The 22,174-nt window shown below is 41.2% G+C and overlaps 1 protein-coding gene across 1 annotated transcript in view; it reads left to right on the top strand.

Moving 5' to 3' along the window:
* Positions 1–22,174, top strand: part of MID1 (midline 1) — a 351,369-nt gene that overhangs the window by 166,604 nt on the left and 162,591 nt on the right. The window lies entirely within an intron of this gene.

Raw genomic sequence — 22,174 nt, 5'->3', positions numbered from 1 at the left:
TGTATTGCTCCTTCTGATGGAGTCATATAGTTCTCATAGAGTTCTTTCTTTTTTTATGCTTAAGTCTCTCTCTTTGTCCCTCTACATCATTTCTAGATTTCTATCTTCCATATCACTAATTCTTTCCTACATCTGGTCAGCTCTATTTCCTATACTTGATAGCTTATTCATGATCTCTTTTATTGAGCTCATCATCTCCAAAATTTCTATTTGGTTCTTTTTTAAAGTGTCAGCCTGTTTGGTAAAGTACTCTTTTTTGTTTGTTGGTTTGGTTTCTGAGTTCATTAAACTGCCTCTCTGTGTTTTCTTGCATCTTCTTGAGGCTTTTCAGAACTGCAGTTTTGAACTCTCTGTCATTTAAATCGCATATTTCCATGTCTTTAAGTTTATTTTCTGGAGATTGTTTCATTTTCTTTCTGATCTGTCTCGTTACTTTGGTTATTCATGGTGTTTGATGGATTCCTTCTCTGTCTAGGCATCTATATATGAGTGGACTTATCTAGTAGATTAATACAAAGAGGTCTTTCTATTCTTTTCCAGTATGTGGTGTTGAATCACAGGGTGTTTTTTCTTTGTTTGTTTTTTATCTTTCTTGTACTTCTCTGGCTTTTCAGACCTCTGCAGGGTGGTGGAAAATAGCCTAGTTCCCTAGGAAGGTGGGCACTTCCCCTGTGATCTGGTTGTTCCAGTCCCAGGGGACCAACCTCACATGGGACTGCTGTGGGCAATGGGTCCCCAAATCTGTGAAATCCCAGTGCATTTCCCAGCAGCAAGATGCCATCAGCAGTGCAGCCTTGATGTGTGGGGGTGGGATGAGCTGCAGGAATTCAGCTACCTCCTTTATTGCTTCACCCTCTCAGCAATGGCAACCTCAAACCTCTGAGATGCCCCACCTCCACCTGACCCTAGGATTAGTTGCAGAGTGCACCCTTCACTCAGGGAAAAAGTGTTTCCGTAGTACCAGTTCTCAGATTGCAGATAATATGTTCTGCAACCCAACATGAAGGGTGAGGGGAGGCAAGCTCTTGGAGGTTAAGGGGTGGTGGCAGGGCTGCAACTCTGTGATTCATTTCTGTCCAGGTCACTGGGCTCAGCTATAGCTCGTATTGCCTACTCCTGTACCAAATCTCTTTGCTCCTCCTTTCTGAAGGGAGTTCCAGTCACAACCTGATTCTTCCCCCCTCTCTGGGCTGAGCTCCACAGTGAATTCCAGGCTGCAGGGCTACATCCATGGCTCCTTTGAGCTCTTCTTCCTTCTAGCCTCCTGGTTCACTCCCACTTGCTCACCTTTAGATGTTTCAATGCACGGACCTCTCATGCATGTTTGTGTTTTGAACAAGGAATCATTTGTTGAGTTACAATTGTTCAAATCGTTGAAACTTCAAGGGGTGTGTCCAAGGGGGTCTCTCACAACGTCATTCCTCTGACGTCAGTACCCTGTACTGAGCTCATATTCAATACTGTTTAATTAATAAGCAAGCGCACAGAAAACCCTACCTGTCATTAGAATAGCCCCATTTGTGAACATCAAATCTCTACATCATCTGTGATAGTCTTTGAGATTTATGAATTTTAATTCCAACGAAGTCAATTCTGAGCTACTGCCTTGAAGTTGTTTAAATAGTAACTTCCATTTGCACAAAATCTTAAGAATACCAATAAGGTGGCCTCTGACTTTTTGAGCTTTTGACATTCAGCCACCAGAGGCTGCTCTGAGACCTTCATACTCCTTTCACTCTGGGTCCAGATCCCAATGGGGAAACCTGTAAGGACTGATTTGGCTTCCACTCTTTTGAATTGTCCTTGCTCAGTGCAGTTCCCTCGTGGTCTGCTGTTGGAGTAAATGATTAGAGTCAAGAGGAGGTGCTGAAAGAAGACATAACTACACAATACTATTTTGCCCTCCTTTTTATTTTTAAACTCTTAATCTTGTTCTATTTGATTTAAGTAAAGAGAATTGGCCAAAACTTTTCTACTGGCATTTGCTAATTTTTCATCACTTTTTCTGTTACATATTTTCAAAGAATTCTGAAGATTTTTTTTAAAAAAACTCCTTTATTCCATAATATTTACTTCCACATGGTTTCTATTCTTTCACATTTTACCAGGATTTTATAGTTACTTTCATGCTGTTCACTGTTTTATTTTTTTAAATCTTTGTCTTTCTTCTTTAAGTCTTTCTTTCTCTTTATCTAACAAAACAAATAAAAACTTAAGTGGAGTATCTGTAATTAAGTAAGAAGGATTAAAAGAGGTTTCAGGGCCTGTAATATATTTTGTATTTAATCTTGGACAACTAAACACTGATTTAGTTTCTTCATGTGAAATTGTTTTTAGTCTTTTGAAGCAAAGGCATGATCGTGGTAATCATTGATCAGCCATGAAAAACAACTGATTCTGTGTTACTGTTAAATATGTCACCCTAAAGAGTATCTTTCTATGAGAATAAGTCACTACATAAAGATGTGAAGTTTTAGCCCTGACCAGTTTGCCTCAGTGGCTAGAGCGTTGGCCTGTGGACTGAAGAGTCCCAGGTTCGATTCCGGTCAAGGGCATGTACCTTGGTTGCGGGCACATCCCCAGTGGGGGGTGTACAGGAGGCAGCTGATGGATGTTTCTCTCTCATGGATGTTTCTAACTCTCTATCCCTCTCCCTTCCTCTCTGTAAAAAATCAATAAAATATATTTTTAAAAAAAAAGATGTAAAGTTTTAGACCCATGGCAAATACCAATTACTAGTTTTGTAGCAGGCAAAGCCATCAATATGTAGATGATCTGGAGAATTTCAACACTGCAATTCTTGATTTCTAGGCTTTTATTTTTTGTAAAATTCCAAGTATGATTGAAAAAATGTATAATTTAAGTAGGTCTTCTTAAATATGCTTCATTTTCTTCAGATTATGGAAAAAATCAATTGAACTTGAAGGAAAGTAAATACCTATTTTATTAGTTTTTACTTATAGTAAAAGAGAAATATTTCAAGATTTCTTTTGCTCATAAAAGAAATTCTTGAGATAACATGAAACACTCCTAATGTTTCATTCACAGACTGGAACAATCTTTTGAAATGTTTGCTATTTCACCTCCAGTGTAATCATAATGGTAGAGATCCTTACCCTAATAAATTCATGACTAAAGTAGGATACAAAGTCACTTATATTTTCAGGTAAAATAGTGGCAGCCATAATATGTAAATTGGCCCATATTTCACTAAATACTTTGTTAAAGGTGGAATGCCCATGAAAGTGCCAGATTCCTTTTCTGTGGTGGGTTCTGCTTTTCAACTTGCCCTAACTCAGGAGAGAACCGGAAGTCACTTGCCCATGAGCAATACCTTATGAAAGCATCATGATTTCATGTGGTATATTTTTCTCCCAATTTGTATGCCTCGCAATCGAATCCCTAAATATCACATGTGAGCCTAGCCAAAAGTGAAAAAATAAAAAAAGTCGACCCACTGAAGTAATATTAGGTCAGCTTTGTGGGATGCATTAGCAGCCTGTCTGAACAAAGATGAGGGACTCGGGCACAGAAAGTCATCACGTGGCCCTGGCCCTGGCCGCCTTGCAGATGCATTGCATGACTCATTGTGAAACATGCCGAGAGCAGACAAATTCCAGGCGAGTGAAGCATCTGCTAATCCAACTGCAGTTAGGTAAGTTGCGTGATATTTGCCTTACTTGCTTTTCCTTAAGAAACTCCTCACTACATTTCCAACCGCTCCGGAACACCACATGTCAAATGCACTGACCGACTGTATTAAGATAAAACTGTTCGCATTAAAGATAGGCACTTGAATTAGTATAACCCTCAGGCCAGTTATGCTTCACTAAATTGCATAGGCTTTAAAAAACCAGCACTAAATTTTAAAACATGTATCCATAGCAACCTTTTTATCAGGGGAATAGTTACCTGAAAGGGTACACATCTTTTCAAAGAAGCAAGGAGAAATAAAACCATAGTAGTAGTTAACTGTCAATGACATTACTTGGGGTTAAATTTGATTAGGGGTTTGATTCAGGAGGATATGGGGACTTTAAAAAAAATATTTTAAATTGACTTTTAGAGAGAAAGGAAGGCACACCTCCTACTGGGGATCAAGCCCAAAACCTGGGCATGAGCCCTGACCGGGGAATCTAACCGGTGACCCTTCAGTGCACGGGCTGACGCCCAACCAACTGAGCCACACCGGCCAGGATGGAAGTGGCAGCTTTTAAGAAGTCTTTGCAGTTTATGTGTTTCTTCCCAGTAACTGGGATTTCATGCCTTCTTTATCGCCAAAGTGTGTTTACTAACGAGACAGTAATTGAAATACCATGAAATACCTTTGGGCTTCAGATATTTAAGAAGAAGTCCCAGCCCTCCTCTTTCTCTCCACCATTTTCTCAGAAAGCTCCTTCCATAGCATACGCAGTGCTTATTTATTATCCTGAGGTTTTTGCTGCACGTGGATCTTTGACGGTCACTTCGAGGGTGTCTGTTATCAGACAGGACATGGGATCGTGTAAAAGTCCACAGTCCTTGTCTTGTGAGGTGACCTGATCTAAGTCATCCTGTCTCCAAGAAACTCTCTCCCATGGAATGGCCCTTCATTGGGTCATGTTAGATGACATGGGCGCAGGGGAGAACCAGGAGTCGGGCTTTATAGGATCCAGGGACTAACTGAGGTAAAGGACAGGGCACACAGGTTGAAAGTCACTGAACGGAAGAGCCTGCAAATCTCAACTTTCCCCATCTCTTGGGTAAGGAGTGTCAGGAAAGAAAATCTTATGTCTACGCTCTTAGGTTTAGTCACTGGGGCCTGTAAATTAAACTAACCAAAGCCAGATTGACAGGATAAAAGGCACCCAATTTTAAAAGTAGTTATGTGCACAGGAGTTCACAGAGAAGGGGTGAAACTCAAAGAAGCTGTAGTGTTAGACTCCAGGACTTATCTGCCCTTTTCACAAAGAAAAGACGGTCTGGGCTTCATGGGAGACACAATGTAGGGAAGTGACCAGGAGATCTGTGGAGGAACTGACAGAAGGTAAGGGCTCCCTTAGTAAGGTCTGTCTATGCAAGTTCACCTTAGTGCTGACACCCCATCTTCCATGATAAGAGTCACTCTTCCGCCCTGACTGGTTTGGCTCAGTGGATAGAGAGTCAGCCTGTGGACTGAATGGTCCCAGGTTCGATTCCGGTCAAGGGCATGTACCTTGGTTGCAGGCACATCCCCAGTGGGAGGTGTGCAGGAGGCAGCTAATCGATGTTTCTCTCTCATTGATGCTTCTAACTCTCTATCCCTCTTCCTTCCTCTCTGTAAAGAATCAATAAAATATATTTTTTTTAAAAAGAGTCACTCTTCTGTCCCTGGTATGGGAGGCACTTTCTTCAAAGGGAAATTTATGCCCTGATTTTAGGCAGATAAGAGAAAGGCAGAGAACTCTTCTTCTTGAGTCTGTTGGTTCTCAGTTGCCTTAAGCTCAAAATAATCCTGATGTCAAAGTGGCATCTTTTGAGGTGGCATATTCTGAGCCACTTCAGGAGTTAAACACATCAAGCTTGAAGCTTGTATTAGCTAGTGTCAGTCAGGACTGGCTGAGTGGGTGTGGCTGCTTTCCAATAAAACTTTATTTATGGACAGGGAAATGTCATAAACTTTTCACATGATACGAAATAGAATTCTTTGGATTTTTTTTCAACCATTTGAAAATGTTAAGAGTCATTCTCAGGTGTGGTCTCCGGGTGGTGGGCAGAATTTGGCCTGAGGGCCCGAGTTTGCTGACCTCTGATCCAGACAGGTGGTTCAGAGACCAGCAGCTCAGCCCCACCTGGGAATTTGTCAGAAATGCAAATTTCCAGGCCCCACCCCAGACCTGCTGACTCAGAAACTCTAAGGTGGGGCCCAGTAATTTTGTTTTAACAAGCCCTCCAGGGGATTCTGATGCTCCAATTTGAGATCCAGTGAGCTAGACTGACCTCTTCTCAATCTTGGCTGCTCATTTTCATTCCATAGGCGAGCTTTGCAAAACTCTCCCTGCCAAGGCCCAGCCCAGATCAATTCAACCAGAGTCTCTGTGGGTGAGACCCAGACACCAGTATATTTTAAATCCCCTCCAAGTGATTTCAATGGGCAGACGAAGCAACGAATGCTTTCATTGTACAAATAAGGAAACTGAAGCTCACAGAGTTTCAGCATCTTGCTGGAGATACATAACAAGAAAAAATAGGTATGACACCGTCCACTGTCAGTTCTTTAGATACATGAGCATTAACATACTACATTTGGTTATGGAATGTGTTGGCCACGAGCTTCGGGGTCACGTTATCTTTTATTACTACACTGATTAATTAAAAACACATCTGGAAACATGCCCTAAATGAAATGAAAACTCGCTTTAGAAACTCGTTAGGCCAGACAATATGACTATAATTGGAAGAAATAGCCGGGCAGAGGCTCAGGACAGTCCCATCTGTAAGCACTTTGGGTCGAGGCGAGACCTTCAAGATTGCGGTGGAGGACAAAGCCTGGAGCTGCTGGCCAGGGTGTCTGAGCGCTTGGTTCCTGTTTCATATGCGGAACACACAGCAAAGTCACAGCCTTAAAGGTCATTAATGAAAGTGAGAAGCCAACAGTTGCATGCTTATCACGTGTTTTATGACTCTGTAGGACGCCCATGCCTTGGGCATTTTTGAAAGGGAACTTTAACATGATGAATGCTTTGTGCTGATTTTCTCAGCAAAGCCTTCACCCTATCTGTGCGTTCCATGGCAGGAAGAACACAGGCTCTTCACCCCAAATAGAGCTGGAGAAAGTGAGGCCGGGGTGGAAATCGGGTCATGTCATGATGACAAGTGAAGTTACAGAAACACATACAAACAACCATGGGATGTTTTGATTGTTTGAGTAGTTACCTGACCAGAGTGCAGGTTATGATTTTTGAGCATTTACTGTGTGCTGGGTCCTCTTAGTTCTGTGGTTAAGAGCATGTTTTCAGGGGCCAGTCATCCTGAATGCACAAACCACAATCGGTAACCCTCTAGTTTAGTGAGCTTAGCAAGTCTCATCGCCTCTGTGCCTCAGTTTTCTCCCCTAGAAAATGGAGATAATAATATGCTCATAGGGCAGCGGTTCTCAACCTGTGGGTCGCGACCCCTTTGGGGGTCGAACGACCCTTTCACAGGGGTCGCCTAAGACCATCCTACATATCAGATATTTACATGACGATTCAGAACAGTAGCAACATGACAGTTATGAAGTAGCAACGAAAATAATTTTATGGTTGGGTCACAACATGAGGAACTGTATTTAAAGGGCCAGAAGGTTGAGAACCACTGTCATAGGGGTAAAGGAGAATTAACGTGCTCACCAGTGTCTGGCATCTAGTAAGCACTCAGTCACTGTTAAATGATATTTTAAAACAAATCGCTGGATTCAAAACACAATAACTGAGGGAGAATAAGCAGATAAGCCATTTCACACAGTTGCTAAGTGACTAATTTGCTATTTGGATTCAGGCTGGTTTTGGAATCGGTACTCCTAGTCACGGTGCTATACTGCATTGATTGGGATTAATAAATCAAGTATTTATGGCCAATGTTTTTTTCCACGTAGAGTATAAACATATCCCTGGACCTTCTTCTTCTTTTTAAAAAAAAAATATTTTATTGATTTTTTACAGAGAGGAAGGGAGAGGGATAGAGAGTTAGAAACATTGATCAGCTGCCTCCTGCACACCCCCCCCCCCCCCCCCCCGGGGACGTGCCCGCAACCAAGGTACATGCCCTTGACCGGAATCAAACCTGGGACCCTTCAGTCCGCGGACCGACGCTCTATCCACTGAGCCAAACAGGTCAGGGCTGGACCTTCTTTTAATCTGGATGATTTTATAATGTCTGCGACAACTCCCACAGGAGACTGAGGCAGGGAGGTGGCCCCCTCCTGCTAAGAGCTCCCCGTAAAGTTGTCCCCATCTCAGTAAATGGGGACTCCATTTTTTCAGCGATTCCAGCAAAGAACTTGGAAATCATCTGAGCCTCCTCTCTTTATCTGACATATTCACTCTATCAGCAAATCACATTGGCCCTACCATCACCATATACCCACAATCTACCTAAGTCTCCTCACCTCCACTGCCACCCCTGTCCCAACCCAACACCATCTCTTACCTGGTTGACCAAAACAGCCTTCTCAGCAACCTTCCTTCTGCCCAACAGGCTGCTCTCTGTTGCTGAACTAAAGGGGTCCTTTTGCCTGCACATCAAAACCCAAGCAAATGCAAACAGGAGTTTGCAGCCAAGAAAGTAAAGGTTCATTTTTTAAAACATATTTCTATTGATTTCAGAGAGGAAGGGAGAGGGAGAGTGATAGAAACATCAATGATGGGAGAGAATCATTGATTGGCTGCCTCCTGAAGGCCCCACACTGGGGATCGAACCCACAACTTGGACATGTGCCCTGACCGGGAATGGAACTATGACCTTCTGGTACATAGGTCGAACACTCAACCACTGAGCCATACCGGCCGGGCAAGCTTCATTTCCAAGGAAATGGTGTCACACCTGGAGTCACAGGTGAGCTCGTGCTCAAAGACCTGGCTCCCTGATGGCTTCCAGGGGATGGGTTATATAGGGGAAACATCTTTAGTCATGGTGGCTAAAGGAGTTGGGGTTGTGGCTTTACTGATTGGTTGGGGCCAGGATAGGGAGTAGTTAATCATTGTGTCAGATCCTGATGTCAGACAAGGCATTGCTCTGTCTGGTTTGCTGAGTATATGGTCTGTAGGGTAGGCCAGCTTTCATGGGCCTGGGATTGAAACACAACTGAAGTCAAGATGTTATCTTTAGTCTGAGTGAAATTCTGTTTCTGTGGTCAAAGACCTGAGGCTTTGTTCCTAAGATAGTTGGATGCTGACCAGAATCTAATGTCATAAGCGCTTAATGATTAAGGGAGAGAGTGGATGGGCAGAAAGAAGAAAGGGTCATGTTAAAGAAATGGAGTTCCTGTGTGGTTACATCTCCACTCAGCAGCTACAATTAACTTTAGAAATTCAATTGGTTGTTTTCATTTTGTGTCTTCAAAGCCTTCGAGTCTCCCCCACCTAACTCTGACCAATACCCAAAACTCTTTCAGTGATCTAATAGACCCTACATGACCTGCAAACACACACACACACACACACACACACACACACACACACACACACACACACACACATTCCTGAGACCCCAGCTCCTACTGCTGTCGCCCTTACTCACTCATAGGCATTTTGCTCTCTGGCCCTAGAGCTTCTGCAATTATTGTTCCCTCTGCCTGGATAACTCTGCCCTATCCATTGCCATAGCTGAAAGTCTTGCTTACTCACTTCCTTAGAACTCTGCTGCAATGTCACCCCATAATATACCAACTTCCCTACCCTCCCCAGCACTCCCTACCCCCTCATCATCCGACCCACTTTGTATTTACTTGTTCATTTGTTTGTCTATCTCTCCCAGAAGGTATGCTCATGATGGAAACCCCTGGCAATGCATGGCACATAGTAAGCTCGCAATAAATACTTATTGAATAAGTGAATACCCATTCCAGCATGAGAAAGGTATACCACCACATCTTGGTTAGCATGAAGTTAAGGCATGAGAACTCCTAAGCCTCTTTTGCTTATAGGAGACACTTGTCTTTACACTTGAGATCTTTGGGTGCTCTGGAAGTGATGAAAATCAATTCATAGAGATCTACAAATACCTGTATGTTGTTAATGAGATCAGTGACTAAATCACTGATTCACCAATTAGCTGGGAGTAAGGAGGAACCCTCCATAGGCTGCATTTCTAACTGGAAACGAATCACAGAAATGTATTCCATTGGTAAAGCCATTCAGAAATTCTGAATGGAGAAGGGAACCCTCATTCACAATCCTAAAGAAATAGCCCTAAAATACACATCCTTTCCTACTTAGCACAACGGTGATGCCTCTTTTCATGAGGATGACCCCATCAATCGGCATATGTGTGTGTTTCCCCCACCTACAGATGATCAGATGAACACAAACCAAATTTGGAGAACCATTGAAGGCAAATAAACAGCATTAAAGTGCTTCAGTTTGTTTTCAAATGTAATGGGAAAGGCCTGGTTTATCTTGAAGGTGCAGTGTGAGATACTTTGGGAAGTAGATTGAGGTTGGGGGTTTCAGAACCAACTCAGAACCTGAGTGATAAATCCCAAAGAGCCCTGAGTGAGCAGGGCCCAGGGGCTGAGAGGGCGTTGTGGCGAGTCATGAGTGTGCTGGTTTTTTGTTTTTTTTAGTATATTTTATTGATTTCTTACAGAGAAGAAGGGAGAGGGATAGAGAGTTAGAAACATCCATGAGAGAGAAACATCAATCAGCTGCCTCCTGCACACTCCCTACTGGGGATGTGTCTGCAACCAAGGTACATGCCCTTGACCGGAATCGAACCTGGGACCCTTGAATCTGCAGGCCGACGCTCTATCCACTGAGCCAAACATGTCAGGACGAGTGTGCTGGGTCTTGATGCTTCTTTCCAAAAGAGAACTGCATCTGGATGAGAGTGACAGCACCACGTGCTAAAAGGAGCACGGGCATTGGAGTCGGAAAGTTACACTTCCTGGTATACTAGACAAACCATGAACTTGCTACATCTTCAAGATGGCCTAATGCATAACTGGTCCATGAAGGATATGGGATTCCTCTCATATCTTCCCATCCCATGCAGCACAGATACCTCCTGTTGGGTTTTATTTTATTAAATAGCACATCTCTCTAGTGCAGGTATCTATCCACTTTTTTATTTAAGCTTGAACTAAGTTAGACCTCTCAGGGTGTGGTGTATCATCTGGTTTTGAATTGCTTTAATTGGGTTACATTACTTTGTCCAGTTGAAGGTAAGTATCACCAATTGGTTGATTTATAAAGGTCACCATAACAAGAGTATATTTTCCCCAAGTGGATACAGTTTAGGAGAAATATTAGTAGGGCTTTTTGATACAACATAGACAAGACTATGAATAAGAATACAGTGATATTGTTCATTGTATGATGTTATTTAAATCACTCATTAAAATCATTTTAAACAGCAGAACTACTTATTAAATAAACTACAGAGGAAATACAAGCCCTTTCTTTTGTAAATTAATAAATTAAAGGAGAAATAAAATGAAGCCTCATTTGAATGCAGTTTCTCAGACATTTAGAGCTCTTTAACGAACATGGAGGAAGCTAAGGCACTGATATTCAATGTTTGCATTTTTTTCTTTGCCAGGACTCATTATATTTATCTCGCATCTTGCACCAGGAGAACAGTACAGGAAAGCCTCGCTCAGTATGTGTGAATTTCCATAGTGGCTCCCAGCAGAGGAAAAGCTCATGATGAGCCCTCTAGTTATAAGGAAATAAAGGCAAATATTATTTCCTTGACTATTAAGAAAGTATAAAACACCCTGACTTGTGTCTAGTAAAGGAAAGAGACATATAAACCTTAATTCTGAAATACTTTTTATCTTTACCACCATCTTATGTCCAAGTATAGATATTATGCATGAAGTGGGAGAGTGTTTTTACCAATCAGAAAAGAAACACAGCCATGTCAGCAATCTTTCTGCGTGTTTGAGAAGGACCGAGCTAAAGGATAAAGCATTATCATTTTACAGCAAGGAGTGCAAATCCTGTTCAAAGCTTGTTTTGATTAAAATTTCTCTTCACCTTCTGTCCATGTGATTATAAATGAACCAATCTGACTTGCTTATTTCTAACATATAAAAGCTGATATCTGACTCACAGAATCTAAGATTTTAATCTCTAAGATGAATTTAGAAGTCAGCTTTGGGCATTAAAATATTAAATGTTTGAGAGGCTAATCCTTTCATATATAAGAAGAGTAAGAAAGATAAAAGAATAAGGATAAGAAGTAAAATGGTAATAATATGAAGAACAGTAACCAGCTATTCCTAACTATACTGAAACCCATGCACACAAAAGAATTTAAATCAAGAATAATGCCAATTAGGAATAAGAAGAAAATGGAGTCTTTGATTAGTCTAACGAATTATTAAGGCATCTAGATTGTAGAATTTTTGGATTAGGACTGTCTAATAATTATTTCTCACTACACATGGCAAATCAGTCATAAACTTAGCAAATTAAATCTGTGATGGGGAAGAGGCAATGCCAATCACATCATTTGTTCATGACACAGTGACATTGCACTGGGGTTTAGAATGGACCATCAGGCATGTAACTTCTCTATCCTGACTCTGGTCAACTGTGGGCCAGGTAATCATAAAATACTACAAGTTTACAGGAAGTGGGTTTAAGGATGAGAAGTTGATTTCATAACCAGTGCATATATTTTATTTTAAATAAATTTAAATTGTATTGTTTTTAACTTTATTTTACTTTCAATTACACTAGCCATTCAACATAATTATTATTATTTTTGTTTCAGATGTACAGCATAGTGGTTAAACAACTATATAATTTAGGAAAGGATTCTCCCCTATAATTCTAGTACCCACCTGGCACCATACATAGTTATTACAATATTATTGACTATATTTTTTATTCTGTACTTTACATCCCTGTGACTATTTTATAATTACCAATTTGTACTTCTTAACCCCTTCACCTTTATTAGCCCCCCAAGACCCCTTCAAACTAGCAACTCCATTTTTCTCTGTATCTATGAGTTTCTGTTTTGTTTGTTCATTTGTTTTGTTCTTTAGATTCCACAGATAAGTGAAATCATGTGGTATCTGACTTTCTCTATCTGACTTATTTCACTTAGCATAATACCCTCTAAGTCCACCATGTTGTTGAAAATGGTAAAATTTCATTTTTGATGGCTGAGTAATATTCCATTATATATATATGTACCACCACTTTTGTCCACTTGTTTATTGATGGGCACTTGGGTTGCTTCCACATCTTAGCTATTGTAAATAACGCTGCATATATCTTTTTGAATTAGTGCTTTGGATTTCTTCTGATAAATACCCATAACTGTAATTGCTGGGTCATAAAATAGGTCTATTTTTAATTTTTTGAGGAACCTCTATGCTATTTTCCATAATGGCTGTGCCATTTTGTAATCCTACCAACAGTGCACTAGGGTTCCCTTTTCTCCACATCTTCACCAACACTTGTTTGTTAATTTATTGATGATAGCCATTCTGACAGGTGTGAGGTGATGTCTCATTATAATTTTAGTTTGTATTTCTCTAATGAATAGTGAGATTGAGCATCTTTTCATGTGTCTATGGGCCATCTATATATCATCTTTAGAGAAGTGTCTATTCAGGTCTTCTGGCCATTTTTAAATATGATTGTTTGGGGTTTGTTTTTTAGTGTTGAGTAGTATGGGTTCTCACAAATTTTACCTTCTTTCATTCAGCAGGTTATCTTTTCATTTTGTTGATGATTTCCTTTGCTGTGCAAAATTTTTAGTTTGATATAATCCCATTTGTTTGTTTTTTGTTTTGTTTCTCTTGCCTGAGGAGATATATCAGAAAAAATATTATTAAGAGTGATGTCATGCCCTAGCCGGTTTGGCTCAGTGGATAGAGCATCAGCCTGCAGAGTGAAGGGTCCTGGGTTCGATTCCAGTCAAGGGCATGTACCTTGGTTGTGGGCACATCCCCAGTAGGGAGTGTGCAGGAGGCAGCCAATCAATGATCTCTCTCATCATTGATGTTTCTATCTCTCTCTCCCTCTCCCTTCCTGTTTGAAATCAATAAAAATAAAAAAATTATAAAAGAGTGATATCAGAGTTTATTGCTTATGTTTTTTTCTTAGAGTTTTATGGTTACGAGTCTTACATTTAAGTCTTGAATTCATTTTCAGTTTATTCTTATATATTGTAACAAGGTTACATTTTTTTGCATGTATCTGTTCAATTTTCCCAACACCATTTATTGAATAGACTGTCTTCACTCCATTTTATGTTCTTGCCTCCTTTGTCATATATTAATTGACCATATAGGCATAGGTTTATTTCTGTTCTGTTCATTGATCTACATGTCTTTTTATGCCAGTACCAGGATGTTCTGATTACTATAAGGGTATAGTAATATATCTTGATATAGCTTGATATCAGGTAGCATGATCACTCCAACTTTGTTCTTCTTTCTCAAGATAGCTGTGCCTCTTCAGGTTCTTTTGTTGTTCCTTAGACAAATGTGAGGATTATTTCTTCTAGTTCAGTGAAAAATGCCATTGGAATTTTGGTAGGGATTTCATTGAATCTTTAGATTACTTTGGGTAGTATGGACATTTTAATAATGTTAATTCTTTCTATCCATGAGTACAATTTATGCTTCCATTTATTTGTATCTTCAATTTCTTTCTTCAGTGAATTTTCTAAGTACAGGTCTTTTACCTCCTTGGTTAACTTTAAACCCTAGGTATTTTTTTTATGCAATTGTAAATGGAATTGTTTTCTTACTGTGTCTGACAGTTTATTATTGCTGTATAAAAATGTAACCAATGTCTGAATATTAAACTTGAATCCTAATTTACTGAATTAATTGATTACTTCTAGTATTTTTGGTGGAATCTTTAGGGTTCTTTATATATAGTATCTGCAAATAATGACAGGTTTACTTCTTCCTTTCCAATTTGCATATCTTTTTTTTTGTATGATTGCTGTGGCTAGGACTTCCAATTCTTTTTTAAAAAAATATATTTTATTGATTTTTTTACAGAGAGGAAGGGAGAGAGATAGAGAGTTAGAAACATCGATGAGAGAGAAACATCGATCAGCTGTCTCCTGCACATCTCCTACTGGGGATGTGCCCGCAACCCAGGTACATGCCCTTGACCGGAATCGAACCTGGGACCTTTGAGTCTGCAGGCCGACGCTCTATTCACTGAGCCAAACCGGTTAGGGCGGACTTCCAATTCTTTGTTGAATAAGAGTGGTGAAGGTAGACAAGGACCCTGTCTTGTTCCTGTTCTTAAGGAAAATGCTTTTAGCTTTTTCCTGTTTAGGATGATGTTTGCTGTGAGTTTGTCATATAGAGAGAGCTTTTATTATGTTCACGTATGCTTCCTGTATTCCCACTTTGCTGAGAGTTTTTTATCATAAATGGGTGCTGGATTTTGCCAAATGCTTTTCCTGCATCTATTAATATGATCATATTATTTTTATCCTTCATTTTGTTTATGTGGTTTATCACACTAATTGATTTGTGAATCCCAGGAATAAATCCCATATGATCATTGTATCTGATCTTTTTAATATATTGCTGAATTCAGTTTGCTAATACTTTGTTGAGGACTTTTTGCATCTATGTTCATCAGGGATGTTGTCCTACAATTTTCCTTTGGTTTTGGAATCGGGATAATTGATGTGGCCTTGTAATGGGAGTTTGGGAGCCACCCTTCCTCTTGAATGCTTTGGAATAGTTTAAGAAGGATAGTTGTTAATTTTCTTTAAATGTTTGATGAAATTCACCTGTGAAGCCATCTGGTTCAGGACTTTTGTTTGTTGGGAATTTTTTTATTATTGATTTGATTTCATTGGTAGTAATCGGTCTATTCAGATTTTCTGTTTCTTCTTGATTCAGTCTTGGAAGAGTTATGTTTCTAGGAATTTATCGATTTCTTCCAGATTGCCCAAATTGTTGGCATATAATTTTTTCTAATATTTTCTTATAATCCTTAGTATTTCTGTGGTCTCAATTGTCACTTCTCTCTTTCATTTCTGATTTTATGTATTTGGGTCTTCTCTCTTTGTTTCTTGATGAGTCTGGCTAAAGGTTCATTGATCTTGTTTATCTTTTCAAAGAACCAGGTCTTGGTTATGTTGATCTTTTATATTGTTTGTTTAGATTCTGTTGTTTATTTCCACTTTGATCTTTATTCTTTCCTTCCTTCTACTCACTTTGAGCTTTGTTTGTTGTTCTTTTTCTAATTCCTTTAGGTGTAAGATTAGATTGGTTGTTTGTTGTTGTTGTAGATTTTTCTCATTTCTTGAGATAGGCCTGTATTCCTATGAATTCCCTCCTATGACTGCTTTTGCCGTGTTCCTATGATCATCCTACATATGATCAAAAAGAACTTACCTATTTTATGCTATCTTCCCTCATCTTCATCCCACATCCTTCCAATATAATTTTATCAGTTAGGAATGTGTTCATCTAGTAACACAAATTTCAAAACATTGGCTCAAACAAATTAGCAGTTTATTCTTCTCATAGAACATAGATTTTAGGGCTCATTTAGAAGCTCTATAGTGTCATCAGGAATCAAGAGTCCTTCTTTCTTTTCTGTTGTCCAGCTTTGCCACTTATTCTATCCTTCTAATGGTTACAGAATGGCCCCAGTCCGTCAGGCATTGCAACCATATTCCTGGTGTGAAATCCAGGGAGGGCAAAGGACAAACCATATTGTGTCTTTTTTAGGAGTTTACCCAGGAGCCCTACACACAGCTTCTATTAAAACTCCATGTGCCATAATAGTTTCACATGATCGCCCATAACTGCAGGGGAGTCTGGGAAATGTTCTTGAGCTGGGCATATATCTGTCCCAAAATAAATTAAAGTTCTGATAAAAAGAAATAAGGGGAAGATGAATTTAGATTGGCTACCGGCAGTCTCTGCCACAATATCTATACCAGAGATCACTGCCAATCTAAAGACTGTGCTTCCATTTTTGTGCATTCCTTTGTTTTTCCTGGAGTTAATTATAGCCTCACCTTTTGCTTATGTTTATGTATATCTGTTCATCCTCAAATGTATTCTCTCAATATCATTTCCCCCTCTGGAGACCTAACTCCAGGAGTCCTCCATTTTTCTACTACAATTTAGACCAGGGCTTTTCTTGGACTTGCTTTGCTTCTCTGTATGTTGGTTTCCCTATTTTCTGAGCCTCATTGACTTATACTTTTTCATTTAATTTCCTCCTTTTGCTAAAACACATCTTTGAGTGTATTCCAAAGAAAGAGTACATGGGATTAAAAAACTTTGAGTCTTTGTATAAAAACAATCGCACTCTACTCTGACATTTGATGCATAGTAGAACTTAGTATAGAATTGTTAGTTAAAAATTTTTAATCTCAGTTTTTATAGCTCCTACCTTGCAGTGTTGTAGTTAAGAATCACATAATAAAAAATTCATTATTTATAAAGAAGAGAGCCTTCTACTAACAGACGTTTTTAAATGATCATCATTTGCCCAACTGTCCACTGAGAAATCTTAGGCTTAGAGATGTCAATTGGTTTATCTGCGGTCGGTCTATCGGCTAGTTTACTGGCCACATCCACACTGAAAATGGACTCCAAATGATATTTGCCATCCCTGCCTCTGGTATGCCACGTTGCTTTCATTAACAAACTGGGGGAAAAAACTAACTTAATGAGTACTTATACTCAGTGAGTAGAAACGTGTTTCTTTTTTGTGACATCCTATGAAAATTATATGTGGGATTGTCTTTCTTTTCTAAACAGGGACTTGGTATTGTTGTCAACTTAAATTACCTTCACTGATCACCTCAAATACAATCTTCCTCAAATTTTCCTCTGCCACCATACGTATAAACAACTGGGTTTCTGGGACCTCTTAAGGAGAATCAACGTACGCTTTTCATAGCCCCCAAAGGACCGTACACTTGCACCAGGCGCACCGTTCAGGTGGCTGAGTAGGCAACTTCAATGATTGTGATGACGTGTCCTGACACATATTTCAATAAACTATATGAAGAATCTGATACCGTTTTTATCTTTATATAAACACTACTTCCAGATGTGTGGAACTACTCGAACACCGAGACGTGACACAGGTACTGCTAGTTGTCCCCTAAGGTGTCCGTCCATGTTCAGTAGAGCCTGGCCAGGACCACCTGCCCAGAGACCTATGTTGTATTCGTTGTGGAGGTCTGTTTATAACCAAACTTGCACAGAACCTCACAGGTTTATCATCTGGGAGATATATATATATAGCAGATCTGTCAAGACTACAATATCCCTTCAGCTCACATTTGCAAATGCTGTTAATCACAGACTGGGAAACAGAAATCCCTTCCTTTGGTGAATTTGTTTACTCTGCTTCCAATAAGTGGGTTTAATGGACACCCCACCAGGACCATTTATTTCATTAGAAATATTTTTAAATTCTATTTATTTGTAAATGAAAAGGACTTCGTTTATTTACACTGTTTATTTTTCTGAGGAGTTTACTGCATGATTTCTGGGTACAGCTTATTTTACAATAAAAATCCCAAACACTAAGTTTGATTCCTGGTACAGCAATTTCTAATAACAAAACCTTGGTTTATCTACTTGGCGTAAATGCTCCATTCTGTTCATGTTAGCCTGACAGTTGTAATGTTCACTTGTGGTATTTTGGTGGAGATTAAAAGGTGCACATTTATGAGGTGCCTGGCGAAAGGCTTGGCTCATAGTAGGTACTCCTGTGTGGTGTTTTCTAGGGACATTACCATTAGCATTTTTTCCTTATGTATTATGAGAAGATGGTAGAGATAACCATCATCATTCACTACCTTTTTCCAGAGGAAATACCCTTTCGTATGCCCACCGGAGATGATCATATATATTCCTCCTAGAGAGCTTGTAATCTATAGCTGATAAGCTGTATAATATGTAGACACAAAAGTGTGTGATGCCTTCATATAAAAACATAGCAAATATACTGTCTCACAAGTATGTCCGTGAAACTGAGGTTCTGTTCTAGAAGGCTGATCTCTTTTACTCTCACCTGGATATGGCTCATATGGGAGTGTTAGGATGCAAGATGGCATTATGCTTATTGTTCTCATGTACAGAATAGACGTACTAGACCAGTGGTCTCAACCTTCCTAATGCCGCGGCCCTTTAATACAGCTCCTCATGTTGTGGTGACCCCCAATTTCATGGTTACAAATTGAACATCATGAAAGCATAGTGATGAATCACAAAAACAATATGTAATTATCTATGTGTTTTCCGATGGTCTTAGGCGACCCCTGTGAAAGGGTCGTTCAACCCCCAAAGGGGTCACGACCCACAGGTTGAGAACCGCTGTAGTAGATGCTGGTAAGAAGTTAGCCTTAGTCTAATTTTCCAACAGATTCTTTTCCCGTTTGAAATGTAGCAGTGGCAGCAGTCTGATCGGTCTCCGTGTCTCAGGGAAGCTGCACTTCACATTTCCTTTTCTTTTCACACGTGGTTGTTGAGCACCTACCGCACAGGAGGTCCCGTGAAAGTGGCTGGGGGAACTAAGGTGAATAGGACACCATTGTCGCCCTTGAGAGTTTTATAGATTGCTAGGAGAGACAGAGTCCAGTACAGTGGGGCCTTGACTCACGAGTTTAATTCGTTCCGTGACGGAGCTCGTAACTCAAATTACTCGCATGTCAAATCAAAAAGTGAACGAGTGAGACACGTGATGCTGGGCTGATGTGGCGTTCACTGTGACGTTCGCTGCGCCAACTAGCGGTGGGGTATCTGAAGCTGGCTCGTAACCCGAATTTTAGCTCGCAACTCAAAGCAAAAAATCGGCCGAGAGATGGCTCGTATCTCGAAAAACTCGTTAGTCGGGACACTCGTAAGTCAAGGCCCCACTGTATATAAAATACAGGGCAGTGTGGAAGTGAAACAGCAGAGGTGTACTACGGTTTGCTCAAGCTGGTGCTTCCATCTCCTGACTCAGCACAGCTCTTTCCAACTCTGTGTTCAGTGTCTTCACTGGGGGGAAAGGAGGCAGTTTACACCACGGATATTGGCAAAAGCGACAACAGATTTTGTCTTTTTTTTTCTTCTTGAGAACTGGTTGTTCAACATTTACCAGCACACCGCCGGGTGTCTACAAACTGCTTTATGGCACAGAGGAGGGAAGAGATGAATTTGTCCTGCGGCATTTGAGGAAACCACAAGAGTGGTGACATTTGACCTTGTAGTATGGTGGGGAGTGGGCCACAGGACAAGAAAAATGGAGGAAACTTGGAAAGGGCACAGTAATTGCAGGTGGCAATCCAGCTCATAGTTACCTTTGAGGTGATGACAGCAGAAGGCAAATGCAGTGTGAAGAAGCTTCTATTGATAAGGTAATAAATAGATGTGCCTGGAGATTCAACTCCAGCACAGCACAACCGCAACCACAGACAGTGATCTGACCCCTAAATGTCAATAGTGCTGAGGCGGAGAAACCCTGGCCTAGGTCAGAGTGAAGAGGTCCGAAGTAAGTACAGTGGGGCCTTGACTTACGAGTGTCCCGACTAACGAGTTTTTTGAGATACCAGCTGTCAGCCGATTTTTTGCATTGAGTTGATAGAGTAATTTGAGTTAACGAGCTCCTTAACGAGCTTGGTCTCGGAACGAATTAAACTCGTAAGTCAAGGCCCCACTGTACCAGAAGAGGGCTGGAGTCAGCTTGCGACAGGTGGGGGCGGGGAGGAGGTGATGGCCCTCCAGGCCCCACTATGCGGCTGCCCGTTTGTCATAGACCTGGTCAGAGCTCCCACCTATTGACCCCATGCAGCGGGCACTCTGAAGCTGCCAATTCCTGATTCGCTAAGGTGGTTTTTTCTCTCTGATACCAAACATTTTACAATATTGATTGAGCTATTCTCACAACATGTTGGCCACTTCTTTGGGGGAAAACACGCCACAAGGCGTCAGGGCTCTGCTTGCACTTTTTTGAAATGCGAACGTTAGATTTGCATTGAAATCATATCGGCTAAGAGTTGAATAAAGTTATTGTTTAGATGGAGCTCAGAAAGCAAACTCGGGAAGTTCTTTTGAAGTCTGGGCTTAGGTTTCTAAGCGGCCAGTGACTTAGCTTTCCTCCTGTTCTGGCTGAGACAGCGTTCAGTTCTCCAGATCAGCCCTGCAGGGAGGTGATAGTTTGTCTTAACCAAACATCAGTGTTTATTTTACTCATAACAATTTTATGACCTAAAATTATGCCTCGGGTCCTCAGTAGAAAAAGATTCCTGTTCATTTGCTGCGTTTCAACAGGTTCGTGTGCACGTTGCTTTAAGATGTTTCCTAGCCCAGTGGTTCTCAGCCTTGGCTGCACATGAGAATCACCTGGGAATCTTTTGAAAATCCTGATTTCTGGGCCTCATCCTCCGGAAATTCTGTTTCTTTGTGATGGGGTGAGGCCACAACATGAGTAACAAAGAAACAAAATTTCCGGAGGATGAGGCCCAGAAATCAGGATTTTAAAAAGATTCCCAGGTGATTCTCATGTGCAGCCAAGGCTGAGAACCACTGTCCTGGATGTATATACAGTTCATCGCTCTGGAAACGAGGCAGGCGACACCCTCCTCCCTTGATGGCTGATTTCAGCTCAGGTGTACAGCCTAACCATTTGCTTTCCTCCCGGGTCTCTGCAAAGGCAGGACTTCAGGTGCAATAGGATTGGGTCCTGAGGGTTGCGCTTTCCGGTCTGAAAGCGTCCTGCCTGTTCCAAATGCTGTGTGTTCTTAGGGAGCTCTTAAAGCAGCGGTTCTCAACCTTCCTAAGGCCGCGACCCTTGAATACAGTTCCTCATGTTGTGGTGACCCCCAACCATAAAATTCTTTTCGTGGCTACTTCATCACTGTAATGCTGCTACTGTTATGAATCGTAATGTAAATAGCTGATAGGCAGGATGTATTTTCATTTACAAATGGAACATCATGAAAGCATAGTGATTCATCACAAAAACAATATGTAATTCTATATGTGTTTTCCGATGGTCTTAGGCAACCCCTGTGAAGGGTCGTTCGACCCCCAAAGGGGTCGCGACCCACAGGTTGAGAACCTCTGTCTTAAAGGCAAGGCCTTCAGGTCCTAAGCGAGTGAAGCTTTGCTCAGCTGTGAGATCAGGATGGAACTCATCTTCTGCGTGGGGGGCTCCGGGCCATGCTTCCAGCTGCTTCCAGTCCTTGAAATCCCGCTGGTTCTCTAATCCTGGCGGAGGCGGCCTCTGTGGCTCCCAGGGTCCACCCCTCCCTCCTGATTGGCCCGGCTCCTCAGGGGGGGCCCCCGCCGCCCGCCTCCGACGGCCCTGAGCCCTGATTTGAAATCAGAGCCAGGCGGTCCTGCTTCCCCGCTCCCGACTTGCCATAGGCTGCGGGGGGAAGCTGGGGAACTTGACATTGCCCGGGGCCGAGTGCGTGGAGCCACCGATCAAAGAAGAAGCGGCCGACAACGTGCTCCGGGCTGCCTGCGGGGCGCCCCGAGTTGCTTTTGTCTGGAGGC

This window comes from Myotis brandtii, unplaced genomic scaffold, assembly GCF_000412655.1.
Source record: "Myotis brandtii unplaced genomic scaffold, ASM41265v1 scaffold655, whole genome shotgun sequence".
NCBI classification, from domain to species: domain Eukaryota; kingdom Metazoa; phylum Chordata; class Mammalia; order Chiroptera; family Vespertilionidae; genus Myotis; species Myotis brandtii.
This window is presented reverse-complemented; position numbering and strand designations above follow the sequence as displayed.